This window comes from Rhinoderma darwinii, chromosome 2 (assembly GCF_050947455.1).
Source record: "Rhinoderma darwinii isolate aRhiDar2 chromosome 2, aRhiDar2.hap1, whole genome shotgun sequence".
Lineage (NCBI taxonomy): Eukaryota > Metazoa > Chordata > Amphibia > Anura > Rhinodermatidae > Rhinoderma > Rhinoderma darwinii.
The window spans coordinates 34,783,177-34,795,708 of record NC_134688.1 but is presented as its reverse complement, the minus strand read 5'-3'; the positions used below and the strand labels follow the sequence as shown (position 1 = coordinate 34,795,708).

Sequence of the window (12,532 nt, the reverse complement as noted above, 5' to 3'; positions counted from 1 at the left end):
TTACTTTATTGTGTCTACCAGGACACAGCGCCCCCCCACTGCGCGGCAGTAATTACCTCGACTTCAAAGACTCCATGAATGGTCTGCGCATGTGTTAACGCAATCATGGGCCAAAATATATTAGACTGAAATTTGTAATGGGTATGTCAACCGATACCCGCCCTCCAGTGATTTATCCCGTTTCCAAATCATAGGTAATAGATATATATATCTGAGAGAAAAGATGACACAAGAGACCATGCTTGTATGCTCAAAATCCTTCTCTGATCTTTATTGATCCAAACAAGTATATAAGTATAATGACAGGAAAGGTGTAGGCTTTGGTTTCAGCCAATCATCTACAATATGATAAGGACTCTGATTCAGCCAATGAGAATATTTCAATGCATTATAATAATTCTTCACCCTCCAAGCCCCACATGGCCTGAACCTTGTCCCATGGGAAGACACACATTTCAGGCCAAGGCTATTTGATCTGCTCCTTACAAGAGTAATAAAACATTCAATTCAAGAACACATAACATAGAATTGCTTCAGGACATCTGCTGACATTTACTTTTTACTTATTAATCTCAAGATGGCTCCTTCAGGCCAAAAGATGGATTCCAACGATCCAAAATGGATGCCTACCATACAAAATGGAGTCCATGCAAAATGTTATCTTTTAAACATATTCTAATCACTTTCACAGCATGCACATGCGTTCCACGCCTCACATGCACTCCACGGTGGAACGCACGTCCATCTTGGCCGATGCGTTCCAACCTATCACGTACGTCCTCCAAGCAGCATACATAAGACCGGAAGTAACTAGGGATTACTAGCGCCCTGAAGAGCGGTAAGCCGCCATATTCAATTGTAAGCTGCGCTACTACAATCGCTATACTAACACTGATTCAGTCCCCAGTACGGCTCAGGTATGTACAGATCATTTTCTACAAAGGTGCCCACATCCTTTGATGCACCTTGTACTCATGGCTTCCCACTCTTCGAGTTGCATGTATTTTATTCATGTATTTCATTTGTGTAATGCATTCTGGGATCACCACTTATAAGTGTTATAACCTACCTGTTAACTACAACGTAGTCCTGTGCTCTTTACTATGCACCTCTACTCTTGCCAATTTGAGTTCAGCTTAAACTTTACATTTAACTTTACATTGATTCCTTAACCTCTGCATAGATCACCGTGTACAAGGGGCACCCCCACTCATCCACATGGAGCAGGGAATACTGGATGTTGACAAATGTACTAATACTAGCCCTAGCCTATATACACATGTACTATTACTACCATTCCCTTTGATATGGCGACTGTTCCAAAGATGTCTGTAACTGTATCTTCCTATACTCTTGTTTTTAACTTTATTTTCTAATTTTGCAAATATTGACCTAGCTTGTATATACAATGTTATATTCAATGTTATATTCAGTCTATGAATGACATGTCCTGTTATGTGTTATATGGTAATTTTCCAAACTCATATGATATGCTATAAATTACATGTATATGTTTCCTCAGTGCCCGACGAAGGTCTCACGACCGAAACGTTGACGTTGCACGTATATCCTCTGGCATTTACCCTGAGAAATAAATTTAAAAAAAATTTTGTTGAACGCAATCAAGGTGTGCAGAATACATTTCTTGACCTATATCTGGTTTGGGACCCTATTTCGAGCACCCAAAGATACTGGTGCTGTCTGAACACAACCAGACTCTGAATCCAGGCGGTTTTTAGAACTGATATTCCAAGTATTTTTGAAGCTTGTTTTGAGGTGTTTTTAATAAAGGGACATGTCACTTTTTTACAAACCATTTTTTTACGTGGTGTTTTTAATTCAGCAGTGAAGAAACACACCTCATATGAACTACACAGTGTATTTTCCTTATGAAAACAATGGGAAGCAGTTTGCAGGTGTATTTCAAGTTAATTCCGGAGCGCAACACGAGCATTTTAGCTCTGAAATACGCCTGAAGATAAGATTTTGATCATGCCCTTAATGTGTAAGCTGGGAATACTCCTTTAAGACCCATTTACATTTATATTATTGTTACAAATGTTATAAATGCACAAAAAGATCAATGTTAAAACAATAGTAAATAGATTTTGTATCCATAAAAATAGAGGATATCTGTGGTGGCATCTTCATATAAAAATACCTTATGTGCCCGCACAATCACCATGACGTAACTGTAAGTCATGATGGCATAATGTAAGATAATCTGATGTACAGTTATTCCAATGAAGGCTTAAGGGGTTAATGTTATGACTGAACGGTGTATAATCATCAAGGGCATAATAATAGGGGTTGCAAAGGTAAAAGTCTCACTGGGGGCTGGAATATGAGGGGCCAAAAGACGATACTAATATTATAAATGGCACTTAGTCTATCTAAATAGTTGCCTATTGGTCAGTGTCTGTAGCGTCCAGAATAAAAAGAATACGTAATTTCTAAACAAGGTTGTAATAATAGAGACAACCCCTCTAAATGCAGAAGTGACAGTTTTACACAGGGATCCAATTTATATAAGTGACACTATTGATGTAATTGTTCTGCAATATGTCAGCTTCTATGTACAGATAAAACAGATAAAAACAAGGGGACATATACAAAAACACCGAAAAAGGCCATACTTACAAATGGACACAGCCAGGTCAGAAAGGCCAATGAAGGAGAGTGAGCAGGTGCTTTAAATAATAATAGCCACTCCCACTAGTCTTGAGGGGAGTGGTGTGTGGTGCATGGGTTGTGTAGTAAAGAATAATAAATGGTGTATGTGCAAGTGTAATAATATAAGTGAAATATAGGGGGCAGTAATGAGTAAAGTGCCTCAATAAAAATAAATTAATAATGAGGTGCAAGTGTGTGAAACATGGAGAGATAGTGTGTAAGTCATGAGGCACAACGTGTATTGCCATGTAGAAGCCTATTTGTGACGCCTTGATAATTCATAGAGCGGGCTACCCTGCTTCTATGCCAAACAACAACACACCATGCTCTCCCAGCATCAAAGACCCGGCTGTGTCCAAAAGAAGCAAATATAAGTAATAATGAAAAATACCTGGGGTATTAGTGATCAATTTTGGCAAAAAGGACGCAAGCTCGCAATCCACGACAAGGATCCCCAGACTTGCGAGTCCCTAACTCCCTAACTGGAACGAAAAGCTCCTGATGCACAGACAAAACAGATAAAAACAAGGGGACATATATACAAAATATATAAAACAACGAAAAAGGCCATACTTACAAATGGATACAGCCAGGTCAGAAACGCTGATGAAGGGGGGTGAGCAGGTGCTTTAAATAATAATCCCACTAGTCTTGAGGGGAGTGGCGTGTGGTGCATGGGATGTGTAGTAAGAAATAATAAATGAATAGTGTATGTGCAAGTGTAATAATATAAGTGAAATATAGGTGTAAAGGATCTGCCAGGCACAACTTCTGTGTATACGCCCATAGGTAATCAGTCTGCACCTGAGTCTATGCCTCTGAGACTGACTCCATCTTCCACCACTCAGGATGGCAGGCTTAGGAGTGGGAGAGCCTATCGCAGCCTGGCCAGACGGAGCTAGCTCCTGCCCTCTGTCTATTTATACCTGCCTTTCCTGTTCCTCCTTTGCTTGTGATTCTTCTTGTGTGGTTTCCTGGCTCAGCTACAGCTTCTGACTATTTGATCCTGCTCCATACTGACCCTGGCTTACTGGCTACTCTCCTGCTCTGCGTTTGGTACCTCGTTCACTCCTGGTTTGACTCGGCTCGTTCACCATTCTTGTTGCTCACGGTGTTGCCATGGGCAACTGCCCCATTTCCCTTAGCTTTGTGTACCCTTGTCTGTTTGTCTCGTGCACTTACTGAGCGTAGGGACCGCCGCCCAGTTGTACCCCGTCGCCTAGGGCGGGTCGTTGCAAGTAGGCAGGGACAGAGTGGCGGGTAGATTAGGGCTCACTTGTCCGTTTCCCTACCCCCATCATTACATAATCACAAGCCCTATACCTAGTCTACCCTGGTCCCTGACACTACTATGGACCCCCTTGAGACCCTGGCTCAGCAAATGCAGGGTCTCTCCCTACAGGTCCAGGCTATGGCTCAGAGGGTCAACCAGCCAGACGCTACCATGGTAGTGCCCCTCACCTCACCTCTTGAACCCCACCTCAAGTTGCCTGACCGGTTCTCAGGGGACCGGAGGACTTTTCTTTCCTTTCGGGAGAGTTGTAGGCTCTACTTTCGCTGAAAGCCCCACTCCTCAGGTTCTGAGAGCCAGCGGGTGGGTATAATTATGTCCCGGCTCCAGGAAGGGCCCCAAGAGTGGGCCTTCTCCTTGGCTCCTGACGCCCCAGAACTTTCCTCCGTTGATTGTTTCTTTTCTGCTCTCGGACTCATTTATGACGAGACTGACAGGACTGCCTTTGCTGAGAGTGAGCTGGTGACCTTACGTCAGGGTAAGAGACCTGTTGAGGAGTATTGTGCTGACTTTAGGAAGTGGTGCGTAGCTTCTCGGTGGAATGACCCTGCCTTAAGGTGCCAGTTTAGGTTGGGCCTGTCGAACGCCCCGAAAGACCTGCTAGTTAGCTATCCCTCTTCTGACTCCCTAGACCAGGTTATGGCTTTAGCGGTACGACTTGACCGACGTATCAGGGAACGACAACTTGAACGTTTTTGTGTTTTCCCCTCTGACTCCCCCATGATGCCTCCCGAGGTCCCGTTGCTTCGCTCTTCCACGGAAGACTCGGAGGTACCTATGCAACTCGGAGCCTCCGTGTCCCCCCGACAACGTAGAGAGTTCCGCAGGAAGAATGGTCTCTGCTCCCTAATGGTAGGATATTTAATCTTTCTTGTCCCGAACGTGAAGCCATGAGAGAGTATATCCAGGAATGCCGGGCCAAGGGTTACATTTGCCCCTCTACTTCCCCGGTAGGTGCTGGCTACTTCTTCGTAGGGAAGAAGGATGGTGGTCTTAGGCCATGCATTGACTACCGTAACTTGAATAAGGTCACTGTAAGGAACCATCCCCTTCCTTTGATTCCTGATCTCTTTAATCAGGTTCAGGGGGCCCAATGGTTCTCTAAGTTTGATCTACGGGGGGCGTATAACCTTATCCGCATCAAAGAGGGGGATGAGTGGAAGACTGCGTTTAACACGCCCGAAGGTCATTTCGAATACCTCGTCATGCCCTTTGGGTTGTGTAATGCTCCCGTGGTCTTCCAGAATTTCATAAATTAGATTTTAAGAGATTACCTGGGGGTGTTTCTTGTAGTGTACCTTGATGACATACTGGTGTTTTCCAAGGACTTGTCCTCCCACATTGAGCATGTCAGGAAGGTGCTCCAGGTCCTTCGGGAAAACAAACTGTTTGCGAAAACCGAAAAATGTGTGTTTGGGGTACAGGAGATACTATATTTGGGACAAATCCTCACTCCTCATGAATTCCGCATGGACCCCGCCAAGGTCCAGGCTGTGGCGGAATGGGTCCAACCTGCCTCCCTGAAGGCGTTAGTGTTTCTTGGGGTTCGCTAATTATTACAGGAGATTTATTGCTAACTTCTCGGTCATCGCTAAGCCTCTTACGGACCTCACTCGCAAAGGTGCTGATCTCCTCCACTGGCCTCCTGAGGCTATCCAGGCTTTTGAGGTCCTTAAGAAGTGCTTTATCTCGGCCCCGGTGCTGGTTCAGCCCAACCAAATGGAGCCATTTATCGTGGAAGTTGACGCATCCGAGGTGGGAGTGGGGGCTGTCTTGTACCAGGGTACCAGGTCCCTCACCCATCTCCGTCCCTGTGCCTACTTCTCCAGGAAGTTTTCGCCCACTGAGAGTAACTATGATATTGGCAGCCGCGAACTATTAGCCATTAAAAGGGCATTTAAAGAGTGGCGCCACTTCCTGGAGGGGGCTAGGCACCAGGTAACGCTCGATGGGTGCTATTTTTTTATCAGATTCAACTTTTTGGTTACCTATAGGGCTGGGTCTAAAAATATTAAGGCCGATGCTCTGTCGCGTAGCTTCATGGCCAGCCCTCCTTCGGAGGAGGATCCTTCTTGTATTTTGCCTCCTGGTATAATCATTTCTTCTATTGATTCTGATTTAGTCTCTGAAATTTCGGCCGATCAAGTTTCAGCTCCCGGGAACCTTCCTGAGGACAAGCTGTTTGTTCCCCTGCAATTCCGGCTAAGGGTACTTAGGGAGAATCATGACTCCGCACTATCGGGTCATCCAGGCGTCCTGGGTACCAAACACCTCATTGCCAGAAACTATTGGTGGCCTGGGTTGCCTAAAGACGTTAAGGCTTACGTCGCCGCTTGTGAGGTTTGTGCTAGGTCCAAGACTCCCAGGTCCCGACCAGCGGGCTTACTACGTTCTTTGCCCATTCCCCAGAGACCTTGGACCCATATCTCCATGGATTTTTTTCACCGATTTGCCTCCATCTCAAGGCAAGTCGGTGGTGTGGGTTGTAGTAGACCGCTTCAGTAAGATGTGCCACTTTGTGCCCCTCAAGAAACTACCCAATGCCAAAACGTTAGCTACCTTATTTGTCAAACACATCCTGCGTCTCCATGGGGCCCCTGTCAATATTGTTTCGGACAGAGGGGTACAATTTGTTTCATTGTTTTGGAGAGCCTTCTGTAAAAAGTTGGAGATTGATCTGTCCTTCTCCTCTGCCTCCATCCTGAAACTAATGGCCAAACGGAGAGGACTAATCAATCTCTAGAACAATATTTAAGGTGTTTTGTCTCTGACTGTCAATATGATTGGGTCTCATTCATTCCCCTCGCCGAATTTTCCCTTAATAACCGGGTCAGTAACTCGTCAGGGGTCTCACCCTTTTTCTGTAATTTTGGGTTTAATCCACGGTTCTCCTCCGTTTCACCTGGTAGTTCCAACAATCCCGAGGTAGAGGTCGTTCATCGGGAACTGTGCACAGTCTGGGCCCAGGTTCAGAAGAACCTAGAGGCGTCCCAGAGCGTACAAAAAACTCAGGCTTATAGAAGACGGTCTGCTAACCCCTTGTTTATGGTCGGGGATCTGGTGTGGTTATCGTCTAGGAACTTGCGCCTTAAGGTCCCGTCCAAGAAGTTTGCTCCCCGGTTTATTGGGCCGTATAAGGTCATTGAAGTCCTCAATCCTGTATTTTTCCGACTGGAGTTGCCCCCATCTTTTCGAATACACGACGTGTTTCATGCCTCCCTCCTTAAACGCTGCTCCCCGTCCTTGGCTCCCTCGAGGAAACCTCCTGTTCCCGTTCTCACCCCTGAGGGGGTGGAATTCGAGGTGGCCAAGATTGTGGACAGCAAGATGGTCCAAGGCTCCCTTCAGTACCTGGTCCATTGGAGAGGATATGGGCCTGAGGAGAGGACTTGGGTACCCGCCCGGGATGTTCACGCTGGGGTATTGGTCAGGAAGTTCCACCTTCGTTTCCTCAATAAACCAGGTCCACTTAGAAAGGGTCCGGTGGCCCCTCATAAAAGGGTGGTACTGTAAAGGATCTGCCAGGCACAACTTCTGTGTATACGCCCATAGGTAATCAGTCTGCACCTGAGTCTATGCCTCTGAGACTGACTCCATCTTCAACCACTCAGGATGGCAGGCTTAGGAGTGGGAGAGCCTATCGCAGCCTGGCCAGACGGAGCTAGCTCCCGCCCTCTGTCTATTTTTTACCTGCCTTTCCTGTTCCTCCTTTGTTTGTGATTCTTCTCGTGTGGTTTCCTGGCTCAGCTACAGCTTCTGACTATTTGATCCTGCTCCATACTGACCCTGGCTTACTGACTACTCTCCTGCTCTGCGTTTGGTACCTCGTTCACTCCTGGTTTGACTCGGCTCGTTCACCACTCTTGTTGCTCACGGTGTTGCCGTGGGCAACTGCCCCATTTCCCTTAGCTTTGTGTACCCTTGTCTGTTTGTCTCATGCACTTACTGAGCGTAGGGACCGCCGCCCAGTTGTACCCCGTCGCCTAGGGCGGGTCGTTGCAAGTAGGCAGGGACAGAGTGGCGGGTAGATTAGGGCTCACTTGTCCGTTTCCCTACCCCCATCATTTTAATAGGGGGCAGTAATGAGTAAAGTGCCTCAATAGAAATAAATGAATAATGGGGTGCAAGTGTGTGAAACATTTGTAAGTATGGCCTTTTTCTATGTACAGATGTAGAGATCTTTAACTTGACTTAATGTGTTAAATACACAGTGGCAAGAAACTTACATTTCACTTTTTCACTGGTTTTTAATGGCTTAAGTGTTAAGTTACAACGCCGCAGCAAGTTATCAGAGTCAGGATAAAAGCCCTTTTACACTGACCGATTATCGGACAGACAAACGTTCATAGTACGCTCGTTCCCTATAATTGTGTAAACAGGGCACAGCGATCAGCAGATGAACGCGCAAACGCTCGATCATATGCTGATCGTATCGTTTAAAAAAAGTTAAATATTATCGTTGTCGGCAGCACATCTCTCTGTGTAAACAGGGAGACACACTGCCGACATGATAATAATGTATGGGGACGAGCGTTCAGAGTAACGACTGCTCGTCCCCATACATAGCTCTGTGTGACAGGAGCAAATGAGCACCGATCAACGATGTTGGCTGGTGTAAAAGGCCGTTAAGGATTGCTACATCTGTACATGACTTCACACAAACGAACAAGAAGTTTATCTGCTCACCAGGCCGTGCATGTGTCTAATAAACTCTCGGTGTGCGGATAATAGTTTGGTAACTTTATGGAGCATTAAAAATTAGATAATCCAGAACTGAAACGAAATTAAATCAAATATATCCTTTATAAGTATAACAGTTTATATCCATCTAGTAACAGATTACACGTTTCATACATTACATGTTCATAGTCGTAGCCCCTATAATAACACATGTATCTTTCTTCCAGGTCTATAAAACAGCAGTCCCATGTAACATGCCTATATTCAGTGTATACACAGACAGTCTATCCAGGTAGTAGGAGATAATCGATGATGTAACAGATACTGCAGCCACTTATGATGTCACTGATGATGTCATAGACAGTACTAGTCGTTAGGTTCTATGTGCAGCTGGATTACACTCACTTTGCACTTGATATTTGATCAGTGTATCCTACAGCTCATGACTTTTTTGGCTTTTTCTACCATTTCTGGCAATAACATCTGGACCAGGACTGTGATGACTGTGATTGACAGGTAAGACGCAGCATTTTATCAGCTATAATGTCAGTGTTATTAATTATACATGTTACTAAAATATATAGGCTCTAGAAATTCTCATATAAGGCCGGATTCACACTGGACATTACTGCAGCAATTTCTAACCGCACAAACATCTCACCACATATATAATTGTAGAAGGAATTTTGTCGGGGGTTGGGTTATTTTTTTTTAGACAAACAGTTCAAGATCCAGTAACATGTTTCTATTAACGCAAGTAACAACCGAACATGTGGATTTTACATTCAGATTTCAAGGTTTCATATTTCCCCATTAAAGTTACAACTTCCTATTTCCTGAAAATTGCAGCTATCAGTAATGTGTGAATGGAAATGTGAATTCTTAAGTATTTTCTAAAACAGACATGTCAGGAGAGACGTCAGATCCTCTATCATTTTATATGTATGTTCTGTCCTTTGTATAAAATGGTCTTATTTACCTTTTCAATGGGTTTTCCATGACCTTAATATTGATGGCCTATACTTAGGATAGTCCATCAATATCGGATAGTCCATCAATATCAGACGTGGATCTTACTCCTGCCACCCCCATAATCAGAGTAAAGGGGCCACACCCCCCTGGTGGTCAGCCCCATGTTCTCTTTATTGTTTACCAGGCAAAGCTCCATGCATTTGATAGTGGCTGTGCTAAGTATTGCAGCTTAGAGAGCTGCAGTACCAGGCAAAGCCATTACAAAATGTACGGCACTGTGCCTGGTAAGCAGTAAAGGGGCCCCTTCATTCAGCTTGATGTTGGGAGTTGGACCCTCAATGATCTGTTATTGATAGCCTTTTCTAAGGGTTGATCATCAGTATTAAAGTCCCGGAAAACCCCTTCAATGTTCATGTTCCACATTTGCCAGATTACAGAGTATATATGAGGAGGTCACAACCACCACCTCCTTCACCAACTAACTCTGCCATGGGGCATACCGCTGAGGTATTTTCTATAGACAATAATATAAGAGGATTAATATAAAGTGCTATAGTAAGAAGAATGATATTATTGTATGTTATTGCACATTTCAGGCTACAGTGAATATAAACTCTGTATGTATATGGCAGTAGATGTATCCTCAAGGCCAGGAAGCTGTAGCATAAGCCTCCATAGGGAGGTTTACATTTGCTTACTCATAGAAGATGTTGCTGTTAGACTTTCACTGAGATGGATCTAATAGATGCTAATAATATACTTATAGACAGATGTAAACTGAATTTGTGGGTATTGACTTTTATATGATATTCTCCCATATTGTCTCAACAGGTCATGGCACAAGACCCAGAGCCACAACTTCCTGGGAAGTGCCTTGAATACAGTAAACAGGTCAGATTTATTTTTTCATTCATATTACTTATTATGTGTATTTCATTGCTTCATTCTGTTTAATTAAACAAACATCTTACTAATAGAATATCTGATTCTGTAAACCGGATAAACCAGACTGGTTATATTCTATCTATCTATCTATCTATCTATCTATCTATCTATCTATCTATCTATCCTCTTTGGTATCTATTAAGGGTCCAGGTCCTCACAAACTTATCCAAAAGATAAAATATTTGAGTATAAAACTGAACCTGCAATTTAAGCTTTATTCATGAACTCATTGAGTGAATATGCGATGGTGAAAGTAGCGACTCCCCATAACTCCCCAACAACAGTTCACACTTTTACATATGGCTGATTCCGCTCCTTCATGTGATTTAGGCAGAATGGTAACTTCTAACACTTGGAGGCAGCGATAGTTATCAGAGTCTAAAGGGGAAACCAAGTATCTCACCTTTTGTATTTTATTCTCAACAGATCCCTCGATTTGTCCCAGAAGTGCTGGTGCCGGCGCAGTGTCCTGAATACAACACTCAGGTATTGATCTATCTTTCCTTTAATTTACCTTTCATGATTATTACTCATAAACATCCCAAATTATCTGGTCAGAAAACAGATGGGACTCCTTCATGTCATATAAGCAGATAGATACCTGGCACTTGGAGGCAGTCATAGTTATCATGAATACTCTTAGTCTTTTGACACCAAGGTGTTCACCAAACATAATCCTACTCATGGATACAGAGCTATACATAGAACATAGGGGACCCAAACCAAAGATCAAGCAGGACCCTCAATTATGGTGCCCAAATTTAGCTACTGAGGACAGAAGGGCGTGATGTTTGTTTACCTCTCCATTTCCTTCCCATGACCTTTGGGCCAGTTCCCCACCGCCTTGGTTCCTAACAATGTAGTTTCTCTGGAGAGAGGAGTCCTGCGTAGGTTGTCACCACCAAGCCGCAAAGAGGGTAGGACAAACCTGGGCCCATATAAGCCGGTGTATCTCTATGCATGTGCGCCCGTGCTTGACTATTTTCATTAAAAGATAATACAAGGAATTTTCACGCTGATAAGTTGTCACCTACATCAGTATCTGTGACCTGAAAAACTCCTTAAGCCGTGTTCACCCGTTACCATTAATTACATTTTTTTGTGAAAATGAAAGCAAAAACCGTGAATTGACCATGTTTCACTTTGCGTTTTGGCACAAATTATCGCAGTTTTTCTATGCATTTTTATCATACAACAATTATAGGCCATGTCCCTAAAAATTCTGAAACTATCAGCACTGATTGTATAGTATCAGACCATGGCCAATGACAAAAGGAAATAGCAGCACGCAGTTGTCAATTTCTTCTTACATTTCCAGGAGTAATAAAAGAGGAACCGCACAGTGAGGAGCTCTATCATGGTCTCAGGTCCAGGTGTAGGCGGGCTGCTCAAAGAATACAGAGAGCGCCCAACTAATGCCTAGGATATATAGTAGGAGAGTCCAAGGTAAGTCCCGAATATTTCTTGTATCTCTGCACACACATTATATCACATATTTACTGGCTGGATGGTTTATAACAATAATGGATATTTTCTCTGGTACTGAAATCCAGGAACCCAGTTTAATTTATCTCACATTGTCCCTCAGAAAACAAGGTTGTTCTGCCTAATATTTCCCCGCTTCAATGCTGGGGGTGGTAGAGGGAAGAATAGAAAAAAATGCCCGTCACAAAATATAGTGACTTCTTATTACTGACAAGCTACAAGTCTGTAATATATTAGGAAAAGACCAAGAACCTGGAAATCTGATGAAGTCAACTATGGATCCAGACTAAGCTGCCACCTAAACTTATTTGTCGTCAGCAAACTTGGTGCATGCCCAGTATATTCATTACATGTATCCACATTATATGTGTCCAGAGACACCACAAAAGATAAAGAGAATCAGAAACTCCACATTTCTCTATAGTTTCCCTTTAAGTTCTGGTTTATATAGAGATATAACTTTAAGCTCCTGGGCCTTGATGCCAA

General features: G+C 43.6%; 1 long non-coding RNA gene across 1 annotated transcript; it reads left to right on the top strand.

Moving 5' to 3' along the window:
* Nucleotides 1-444: 444 nt before the first annotated feature.
* On the top strand, nucleotides 445-12,001 carry LOC142740439 (uncharacterized). Its single transcript, XR_012880670.1, has 6 exons — nucleotides 445-917; nucleotides 1,523-1,627; nucleotides 8,872-9,160; nucleotides 10,448-10,507; nucleotides 10,988-11,047; nucleotides 11,880-12,001. It is a non-coding gene; the product is annotated as an uncharacterized LOC142740439 (long non-coding RNA).
* Nucleotides 12,002-12,532: the final 531 nt, after the last annotated feature.